Genomic DNA, 10418 nt, shown 5'->3' with positions numbered 1-10418 from the left:
CCTGCAAACTCCACACAGGCAGTACCCAGAATCGAACCCGGGTCCCTGGAGCTGTGAGGCTGCAGTGCTAACCACTGCGCCACTGTGCCGCCCACTGTGTTGATTGTGCCCTCACTGTAATGTCGATATATCCCCTGCTCCTGGTGCAATATTCAATATGATTGAGGGGCTCAATGGAATCAGCAACTGTTAAACACATACATGGATGGTTATTGGAGAGATTGATTGGGACATCCGAGCAAATAACATAATACCTTCATCATCTGGTGGCAATGTCCTGGAACTTTGTATCTGACACGATTGTGGAACATCATTCATCACAGGGACTGCGATGGTTCAAGAGCCACTAGTGATGGGCCATAAATATTTGCTCATCCAGCGAGCAGTCAAAACAATACTCAGTACAGCTGGTGGGTCAGATTTCAGACATCAGATCAGAGACAATAGTGTAAAACATAGTCGGTAAGCACAGTTTCTTAATTCAGAATCCCTCCACCCTGTCCCCGTCTCTTACCCTTTCAGAGTCTCAAACGGCCAGCAGTGACTCCATCACCCATCACTCCGAAAAGAGTGCAAGGAGGCTAATATCGGATTTGTTCTTCTCGTTTGAAACTGAGAAATTTTTCTCAATGATTAAGTCGTTCCACAAATAAAGTGCAAGACAAAACTTATATCGATTTGGTAGTGTGGTTGCCCCAATATCGTGAAGCAGAATTTGTAGATTAATCTTAATCTTCAGAATACAAAGTGGTAGAATAAGTGGTAAACCACCGATTTCAGGTGAGGATTTCCTGATGGAAACCTGTTTATGATCCAAAAATCCAGTCACCTAGAGAAATAAAATCTGGAACAATTTGACTGTCTCGTCATGAGAGCAATGATTATCGTACATGGAATATTTCCAATCACTTCATAAATTGATTGCTACAAACCAGCCGGTGAACCCTTACCGCTCGTGGCAGAAGCTGTTCGATGGAGAGTAGGGAGATTTACGTTTTGTGCCAATCCACGAGCGTTAAACAATAAATTATTTGTGAACACATCCAAATCACAGATATGGTGATAGTAAAGAGACAAAGCCAGGTATTGTGAATGTGGCACAGTTTTGTTCCACGTATTATCATATATGTCCAAGTGTCTATTTTTCTACATACTCATATGTTCACCTGCAGCAGACTGGGGACAAATGTGTTGACTGAGGGAAAGAAGAAATGACCACATTTCAGGAGAAACAAATTCCAATTGAGTAATGTGTTCTGGGCCCACATGTGGAATTCAGCTGAAGAGAAGCTGGATGAAGTAGACTGATACTGTGACAGCATCAGTTGAAAGTATGAGTGAGGAGCTTATTGTTCATTGGTATGTTCTTTCACTGTGATAAAAGGCTAGTGCACATAGTGTAAGATATAGGGTCGGGAGTCACAGTTTTCCCAAAATAGGTGATCCAGATCTCATAAGTAATTTTAAAATATGAAGCTTATGAAGAAGCAACAGCTTAGACAAGATGCATCAGCAAAATGGACAGAAGAAGTAATAGACCCATGGCCGATAGTTTTGCTGTCACTCTCTGCAGCTGGAAGGGCTGGCTTCTTCTTCTCTGTCTCGCGATCTCTCTCTCTCCCTTTCTGTGCTTTCACCTATTCCACTTAGCCGAGATGTAAGGACGCTGTCTATCTTCTGCCAGACAGGGCATGTTGTCGCTGTTCCTCTGAGAATTCATTGATGTACATGATGTGGGGGTCTGGTAGTTCACCCAATATCAATCACCAGTTCGGACCCTTCTAACCAATGAATACACGAGATGCACCTGGGATATTGAAGGTGGTACCTCCCCCTTGTCCATCGCTCTGCTCCACAAAGTCACCTTTCACCTTATCTCATGCTTGTTATCATTTGTAAACTTCTGCCAGGCACTTGTAAAGAGACGGTACAAGGCGTCATCTTATCAGCTTCAGGAATAACTTGTTTCAGAGCCTGTGCTGGTCCTGTCCTTGGCAGAGATAACAGGCCGATGCTTTCCTAGCTGTATAATCTTTCTTAACGAGAGAGAGAGAGAGCTATTTCTATAGGAACTCGTTATTAATATGAGCAGTGTCATTTATTGAGTCCCATTTCTTACAATATATCAGGAATGAGTTGGATGGATGAAATGTGGTTTGAAGCGATGTTTTGGAATATAGAATCCTCGCTGGTTAAAGCAGAATGTCCTATACAGGTATCACCTCTGGAAATGATGGACAGAAACCGGTGAGACAGCTCGAGATTGGACAGCCATACCTAGAATCTGAAGGGCTGGAATTATAACCAATGGATGAAGGAAGATTAACAGTCAAATGAATAAATGAATGCAGAGTCCAAACAGTTCAAGTAACTTCCTGATCCATTGTTACAATAAGTAAATTCTTCCATAGTTTCATGTATTAAGTGAGAAACTCTCACAGTGAATGTGGACCCTTCAAATAACTCTTTATTTTAAATGTCACATTTTACTCATTCGGGAGCACATCAGCAAAAACGATTCCGGTTTATTTCTAACAAGGCCACTTGACATTCCATAGAAAGCTGCAATGAACGAGAGTTTTGCACGGATATGACACAATATGTGGGATCTTGTGTTGGTTCCGTGATAAGATATGAGCCTCACCTCTTCTGGTTGACCTTTCCTGCACAACCACCACCAGTGCGATCAACACACTGTTAAGCGGGACTACAAATCAGACCGTAACTAGGATGGAAGTAGTTTTACATCCCGGTTATTAATGGCAACAATACAGAAATGTTTAACACAGACACACTCCATCTTGCATGATAAAATATTTACAATATGTATTTAAAAATTATATCCACTTCTTCCGGGCAATCAGTCCAGTCGAACGTTCCCCTGCATGTGTGGTGTACATTGCGCAGAGAAAAGGGTGAGCCAGTCTACATTACAGAGACAGTGCCCCCATGTTTATGCTGAGTACAGGACAGTTCAGGTACAGCCAGAAACTGGGATTAACGGAATTTCAACTGGACGCTTTTTAAATGTGGTGAGGAAAAAATGTTCCATTCAGTGAGGAAGCGCTCATATCATCTTCAGAAAATGGCAACAATATCAATTCAACTAATACAAACAATAATGCGAGCAAGAATAGTAATACTGGTCCATCGATCCCTGTGGAATATATTGTACAAACAGTTCAGGAAGATGAATTTTCAGCACTTTACATTAAAACGATAAATAATGTTCTTAATTTCCCGAACCAACGAGACAACTTAACAGAACAAGGGCGCCTAACCCCACTCTCCAAACCCTGCCACGCTCACCGGAACAAATCACACTGGCGTCTTCCTTGTGATCACAGTCAGATTGAGCTGGCGATGAGGAAGGACAGTCGGCCAGAAAAAAATTGCTTCCTGTGCACGTCACCTCATCCAGGCAGATAACACCGTCACCCTGGGAAAAAAATTGTCCCCTCATGGGGCCAGTAGAGGGCGTCCACAACCCAGCTGTCTGCAGCCAACATTGGTATCGGGCATATCCCAGGAGTCATCACACACCGTGCCCCAGCTGTTATTGCACAATATTTCCACTCTCCCGGAGCAGTTGTTGTTACCTCCAAATAGGCACAACCATTGTCCAGAATCTGTCAAAGAGAATCAATTATTATTACTGATGTAGTATGAGGCAGGAGTACAAGTCAGATAGTTACTGACAGCACTGTGAGTGGACCGACCTCACATGGACTGCAGCGGTTCAAGAATGTAGCTCCCCACCATCTACTCAAGGCAATTAGTGATGGGGAATAAATTGCGGCCGAGCCAGCAACACCCACATCCCATGAATGAATTAAAAAAATTGGTATAATAAAGTAAAGGTATCATCTGGTGAAAGCACACATTTATAATCATATTCCCCAACGCAGTCCTTTGATCTGAGAGGCTGATTCTTCATTACTTTTGCTTCTGTTGAGAAGAGAAACATGCTGACTGTATCAGACACCAATGTTTGAAATGGCACTCACATAGTGAGAGCTTTGTTGTGTTACCTGAACAAACAACACCAACATTCTTCCTGTGTTCACATTTGTTTTTACTTCACGGGTCTGATTGACACTGCCACAGAAGGGAGCCAAATGGGTCCGGATCCTGCCCCGAATAATTGAGCGACATAATCAATAGAAATGAGGAGACCGCAATTTAACTGTTTACAAATCACTTGTGCACCACGTCCATCAGGTTTTTCCGAGCACACTGTTCACCATGTGCCATTGTAGAACACTTCCACTCCCCCCTCATCGCGATGCCATTCACGAGCCGCAGATCTTTGTGCTCTGTCAGTGACAGAAGAAATATCCAGAGGGTTAGATTGATAACTCATTGTGTGTTCATAATGCACAGATCAACACATGCTGCACCGGTTGGCTTCACTGCTTCCGGGGAATTATTTCAGAAAGACAATAGATAAAACACTGACAGCCCTTAATGTAATAAAGAATAATCAACACGTATTTCGCAACAGAATGACAAACAGCGTTATTGGATTCTTTGAAGAAGGTACAGAAAGATAACAGGGATAATGCTGCCGATGCTTGTTTTTTTTTCAAAAGGCCACAGACAAGATATCTCATAGTCGGATCATGACTGCGGTCAAAGCATGTGGAGTCAAGGAATCAGTGAAACAATGGTAGCAAACCAGCTGCAAAATACAATGTCAGGGTTAAAGTTGGTTGCCGAGAATGGCAGAAGGTGAGAAGTGGTGTTCCACAGGGATTGGTTCTGTGGTCACTGCTGCTCAATATTTACATAAACGATTTGTACTTAGGAATGTAAAACATAATTTCAAAATTTAATTTAACATCAATTTGGGGGTATAGTTAATATCAACGAAGAGAGCGACAAAATACGTGAAGACATTACTAAATGGGCTGAATGGGCATGCAATCGGTAAATTAATTTTAATACATATAGGTCTACGGTGGTGAATTTTGGTAATAAAAATAAAGAGGCCATGTACTTCTTGGAAAATAAGAGTCAAAATGATGTAAAGGAGCAGAGAGATCTAGGGATACGGAGAAACTAATTGCATATAACGTGTCAGAGACCAAAGCTAGAGATCATAAACATAAAAGAGTCATCAAGAAATGGAATAGGAAATTTAGCAGAAGCATTTTTTACTCAATAAGTGGTTAGAATGTGGAATTTGGACCACATGCAATAGTTGAAGCGAATAACAGAGACCCCTTTAAGGTGAAACTCGATAAGTACATGAAAAAGAAAAAAAATGGAGGATATGCAGAGTGGGTTAGATGCATAGATATGGGGTGATACTCGAGTGTAGCATAAGCACCACATAGGCCAGTGGGGCCGAAAGGCTGGATTCTGTACTTTTCATCTATTACGACCACAGCGGGAGCAACGCTCTTCAATTCAGTCCCCTCACTGCACAGGTCGCAGGATATTAATAAGCTTTCACACTCAATCAGTAAGCAGCGACATTAAACACACTAGTAACCCCCGGAATAGGTCAAACCAGGTATCTTTAGACAGCAACAAATTAACTATTTATGAAGAAATAAATCTTAAACACTATGAAGACAAACCTATGTTTGACGGAGGTTGAGGGGGGACCTGATTGAGGTGTACAAAATCATGAGAGGTATAGACAGGGTGGATAGCAAGAGGCTTTTTCCCAGAGTGGGGGTTTCAATTACTAGAGGACACGAGTTCAAAGTGAAAGGGGAAAAGTTTAGGGGGGATATGCGTGGAAAGTTCTTTACGCAGAGGGTGGTGGGCACCTGGAACGCATTGCCAGCGGAGGTGGTAGATGCGGGCACGATGGAGTCTTTTAAGATGTATCTGGACAGATACATGAATGGGCAGGAAGAAAAGAGATACAGAACCTTAGAAAATAGGCGACATGTTTAGAGAGAGGATCTGGATCGGCGCAGGCTTGGAGGGCCGAAGGGCCTGTTCCTGTGCTGTAATTATCTTTGTTCTTTGTTCTTTGTTCTATGTCTAAAGACAGTGTGACTTCTTATTTTAACTCACCATTCACACACATACATTCAAAAATAACTGCAGTTAATTGATTTTAATAGTCGGGTTGTAAAAAAATTAGCTTCTCAGAATAATACAGTGCAGAAGAGTCCCTTTGGCCTATCTGTTTAAGAGTAAATGAAATAAGCAAGTTTTTGTGGATTACATTCCTTATCGATGATATATTCTAATGGGGAATTAGTCAAAGGCCACTCGAAGTCATCACGAAGATTTGATGCAGTAGTTTATTCTTAATAGGCACCAATCGTTCCTTCAGCAATACAAACGGTTGATTGAAAAAAAAATACTTTTCTTCTTTCGGCCCGTAGTTCCCTGTAGAATCTTTGGTGAGAGAGAATAAGCGGCTCCTTTCTCTTCAGTGTGCTTCGTTGGCGAGTCTGGATTCAGCCAGATTTGCCAATTTTACACAGTTAAGTAGAAACATCGCTTTCTTCTGCTGTTGCCTAGGTGACAAAAATGCAGCTCTGTCGCACTTATGCCTTAGAAATTCCAGAACTCTCTCTCCATATTTCTATCCATACAGCACTATTTTGAACAGTCATAAAGGCACACACTGTTTTTAATCCGAGGTGAAAACAAGTTATATGCCAGTGACACCTCTGTGTATGAACTGAATGCGTTTCATTGCATTGCAAAACAGCAACAAAAAAAAGAAACTAAGATAAAAGTAACATTTCCTTTCACATTCAAACACAATTAATACTCCTAACAATATACAGCATTTTCTTTATACCATCGTGATCCATATAAATTAATATAGTTAAATTCGGGACAAAGAGTCAGTTTTTTCATTTTTTTTCCACGAAATATGTAAAATGTTTAGATGATAAGGCTGTCATAACAAACTCCATTTAAATATTCGAGCATTTCGTTTTTTTACGCTAATGTTAATGCATTATGGTCAGTGTATATTAGTTTTTCTTTATCATCTTAGCAGACATATATTTCAAAATGCTTGAGAGCCAGTAAAAGTCTTAATGTTTCTCCTTCCACAGCGGAATACATTCTTTAATGGCAATTTAGTTTTCTTGAAAAGTACCCTACTGGCTTTTCTATGCACGATCTTTCATTCTGCAATAGTACTGCAGTGACCCCCAGGTCGCTATCATCAATCGCCATTTTAAGCAGTTTAACAGCATTTGGACCAGCCAACCCAGGCTCATTAGTCAAGATTGCCTTCAGCTTTTCAAAAACTGACTGTCATTCATCTGAGCATACAATTTTGTGTTTTATTTCATTTTTTTTCCAGTAAATCGGTTGATGCAGCAGCCACAGTTCTAAAAGTCCAGACATATGCCCTGTTAAGAAAACGCACATCCCTTAAAATCTCATTATTTCCTGCTTAGGTTTAGGGATAAGGAACTCTACTAAGTTTTTGCTGTTTTTGCTAATACCTGTTCTTGTCCCACTATGTGTCTGAGGAAAGTTACTCGTGCTTCTCCTAATTTGCTTTTCGCCATATTTATCAGATTTGCCAGAGAAGGGGCAAAAAACGTTAGTGGTGGTTGTATATTGGCCCCCAAATTGTAGTGGTGATATGTTGGGAATGGCATTAAAGAGGAACTTTGAGATGTATGCGATAAAGCAACAACTGTAATTATGGGGGACTTGAATCTGCATATAGATTGTGCAAATCAAATTAGTCACAATATCGTTGAGGAGGAATCCTTGGAATGTATACAGGATGGTTTTCTGGACCAATACCTTGAGGAACCAACTGCAGAACAGGCCATCCTATACTGGATATTGTGTAATGAGAGAGGAATAATTGACAACCGAGTGGAGCAAGACTCCTTGGGGACCAGCGTCCATAATATGATAGAATTCTTCATCGAGATGGAGAGTGACATCGTTGATTCTGAGACAAGGGTCCTGAATCTTAGTAAAGGAAGCTACTAAGGTATGAGGCATGAGTTGGCCTTGATGGATTGGGAAATGTTACTTGAAGAGATGACGGTGGATGGGCAATGGCAAATATTTAAAAAGCGCATGGATGAACTGTCACAATTGTTTATCCCTGTCTGCCGCAAAAAAAACAGAAAAGGTAGCCTCACCATGGATTACAAGTGAAATTAGTGATAGCATTAGATCCAAGGAAGAGGCATATAAATTTGCCAAGATAGGTAACAGACCTGAGGATTGGAAATTCGTTACCACAGAAAGCAGTTGAGGCCAAAACACTGAATAGTTTCAAAAAGGAGTTAGATATAGCTCTTGGGTCAAAAGAAATCAAAGGATATGGGGCAAAAGCCGGAACAAGCTACTAAGCTGGATGATCAGCCATGATCATAACGAATGGAGGAGCAGGCTCGAAGGAAAAAATGAACTACTCCTGCTCCTATTTTCTATGTTTCTATTTTTCTCTCACTATGTCCATGGCGTGTAACTTTTTAAACAGGCCTTTAGCTGTATGAAGTGTTCGTTCCAAGTTTAACTGTATATTAGTACATCATTGAGATAAACTATGCAGCCGGGAACACCTGAAACATTAATCATTGAAAAGTGGCTGGGGCGCTTGTTAGTTTCCCTTTAACATGTCGATCTTGGTAGTCAATCTAATACTGCCCACTCTGTTAATACAGTCTTCGAAACGCGGAATTGGGGAGGTGTCTGTCTTCATTATCTCATAGACATTTCTGTAGTCCATACAATATTGGTTTGACCCTTCAGGTCTCGCATACCAATAAAAGCAAAAAAACTGCAGATGCTGGAAAGTTGAAATAAAAACAAGAAAGTCTTGAAATACTCAGCAGTTCTGTAGCATCTGTGGAGCGAGAAGCAGAGTTCACGTTTCCGGTCAGTGACCCTTCATCGGAAGTGATACCAGCACAATTGCTGAACTCCAGCTGTTTTGACTAGGGTTGATCAAATTGTTTTCCCGTATGTACTGGATCTCTTCTTTTGTTTGGACCTGTTTTTTTTTTTTTTTGCAGATTTAAGCGGTATGAAAGTTGTTTTGAAGGAATTATTCCCAGTATATTTATATCATTTGTCGCTAAGTTTGTACATCCCAAACTCATTCAAATGTTGCGGAACGCCTAGTTAGGTTTTTACGTTGTTTTGCCTCCAGGTGCAAAATCATGTTGTCCAATTTTCGTAGCCGTTCTGTACTCCCTAATCTGAGTGTGAAATGTTCAATCTGAGAATTGTCCATGCCTCCTTCTGCCTCATCCTCACTATCCTTTCCCTTCTCAATAGTACCAATTACCTGACATCTCTGTACTGCCTTATCCTCCTCCTGTGGCAATATTGCTATAACACATTAATGTGACACAATCATTCTTCCTTCGACCATCAGGGGTATCAGCCAAGTAATCTGCCTTGTCCAGTCTGTTGGTCACTCTATATGGGCAACTGAACCGTCCTTTTAATGGTATTCCCTGTAACTGTAACAGCACTAATACTTCAGTTCGTGGTTGAAAATCGCGGGCATTTGCATTCTTGTCTGTCCATATTTTCATATTGGTTTGGGATGCTTTAATGCATTCCTGAGCCACACCACAAGCTTTCGGGAGCCTTTCCCGGAACACAGATATATAGTCTAACATCGAAGATTTCGTATTTTGTCCTAATAATCTGTCTTTTATGAGTTTTAGAGGACCTCTTACTTCATAGCCACAAACCAAACTGAAATTACTGAAGCCTCATTCACTCATTCAGGACTCATTCACTAAAGTCTCTGGTGGCAAATAAAAGAATGTTTTGCCCTTTATCCCAGTCATCCTGATATTCGTGACAGTATGTTCTAATCATTTTTTGAGAGTTTGATGGTATCTCTCTAAGCACCCTGTGACTATTTGTTTTATGCTGAATATTGCAACGGCCTAGTCCCCAAATTGCCCATGACTTCCTGAAATACTTTAGACATGAAATTCGAACCGTGAGCCGATTGAACATAAAGTGATAACCCATATCTCGTAAAGAATTGGGTTAACTTATCTACAACTATTCTAGCATTAATTGTCTTTACAGGAATTACCTCTGGAAATCGAGTGCCATATCCATGGTAATAAGTGTATTGATGTCCCGCTTTTTTTTTGGCAAGGGTCCTACACAATCTACCATTACCCTGCTAAATGGTTCCTCAATGAATGGTATGGGAACTATTGGTGTTGGTTTTATAATAGGTTGCGGTTTTGGAATGTATGGCTTGTCCTCCAAAATTGTTTCACATCTTTTGTAAGACCTGGCCAGTAATAATGTTTACTTATACATAATTTGGTCTTCTGAAATTCCCTAAGCCCCGAAAAAAGAATCTCATGTGCTATCCTCAACAATCCAGAGCGTTATTTAAATGGTCCTGCTATGTGTTCAACAACTGTCTAGTCTTCATCCGCAGGTCGATGAGGCAGTCTCTATTTTCTCCTCAAAGTCAT

This window comes from Heterodontus francisci, unplaced genomic scaffold, assembly GCF_036365525.1.
Source record: "Heterodontus francisci isolate sHetFra1 unplaced genomic scaffold, sHetFra1.hap1 HAP1_SCAFFOLD_89, whole genome shotgun sequence".
Taxonomy (NCBI): domain Eukaryota; kingdom Metazoa; phylum Chordata; class Chondrichthyes; order Heterodontiformes; family Heterodontidae; genus Heterodontus; species Heterodontus francisci.
The sequence above is the reverse complement of the archived record's forward strand: the minus strand, read 5'-3'. Positions refer to the sequence as shown.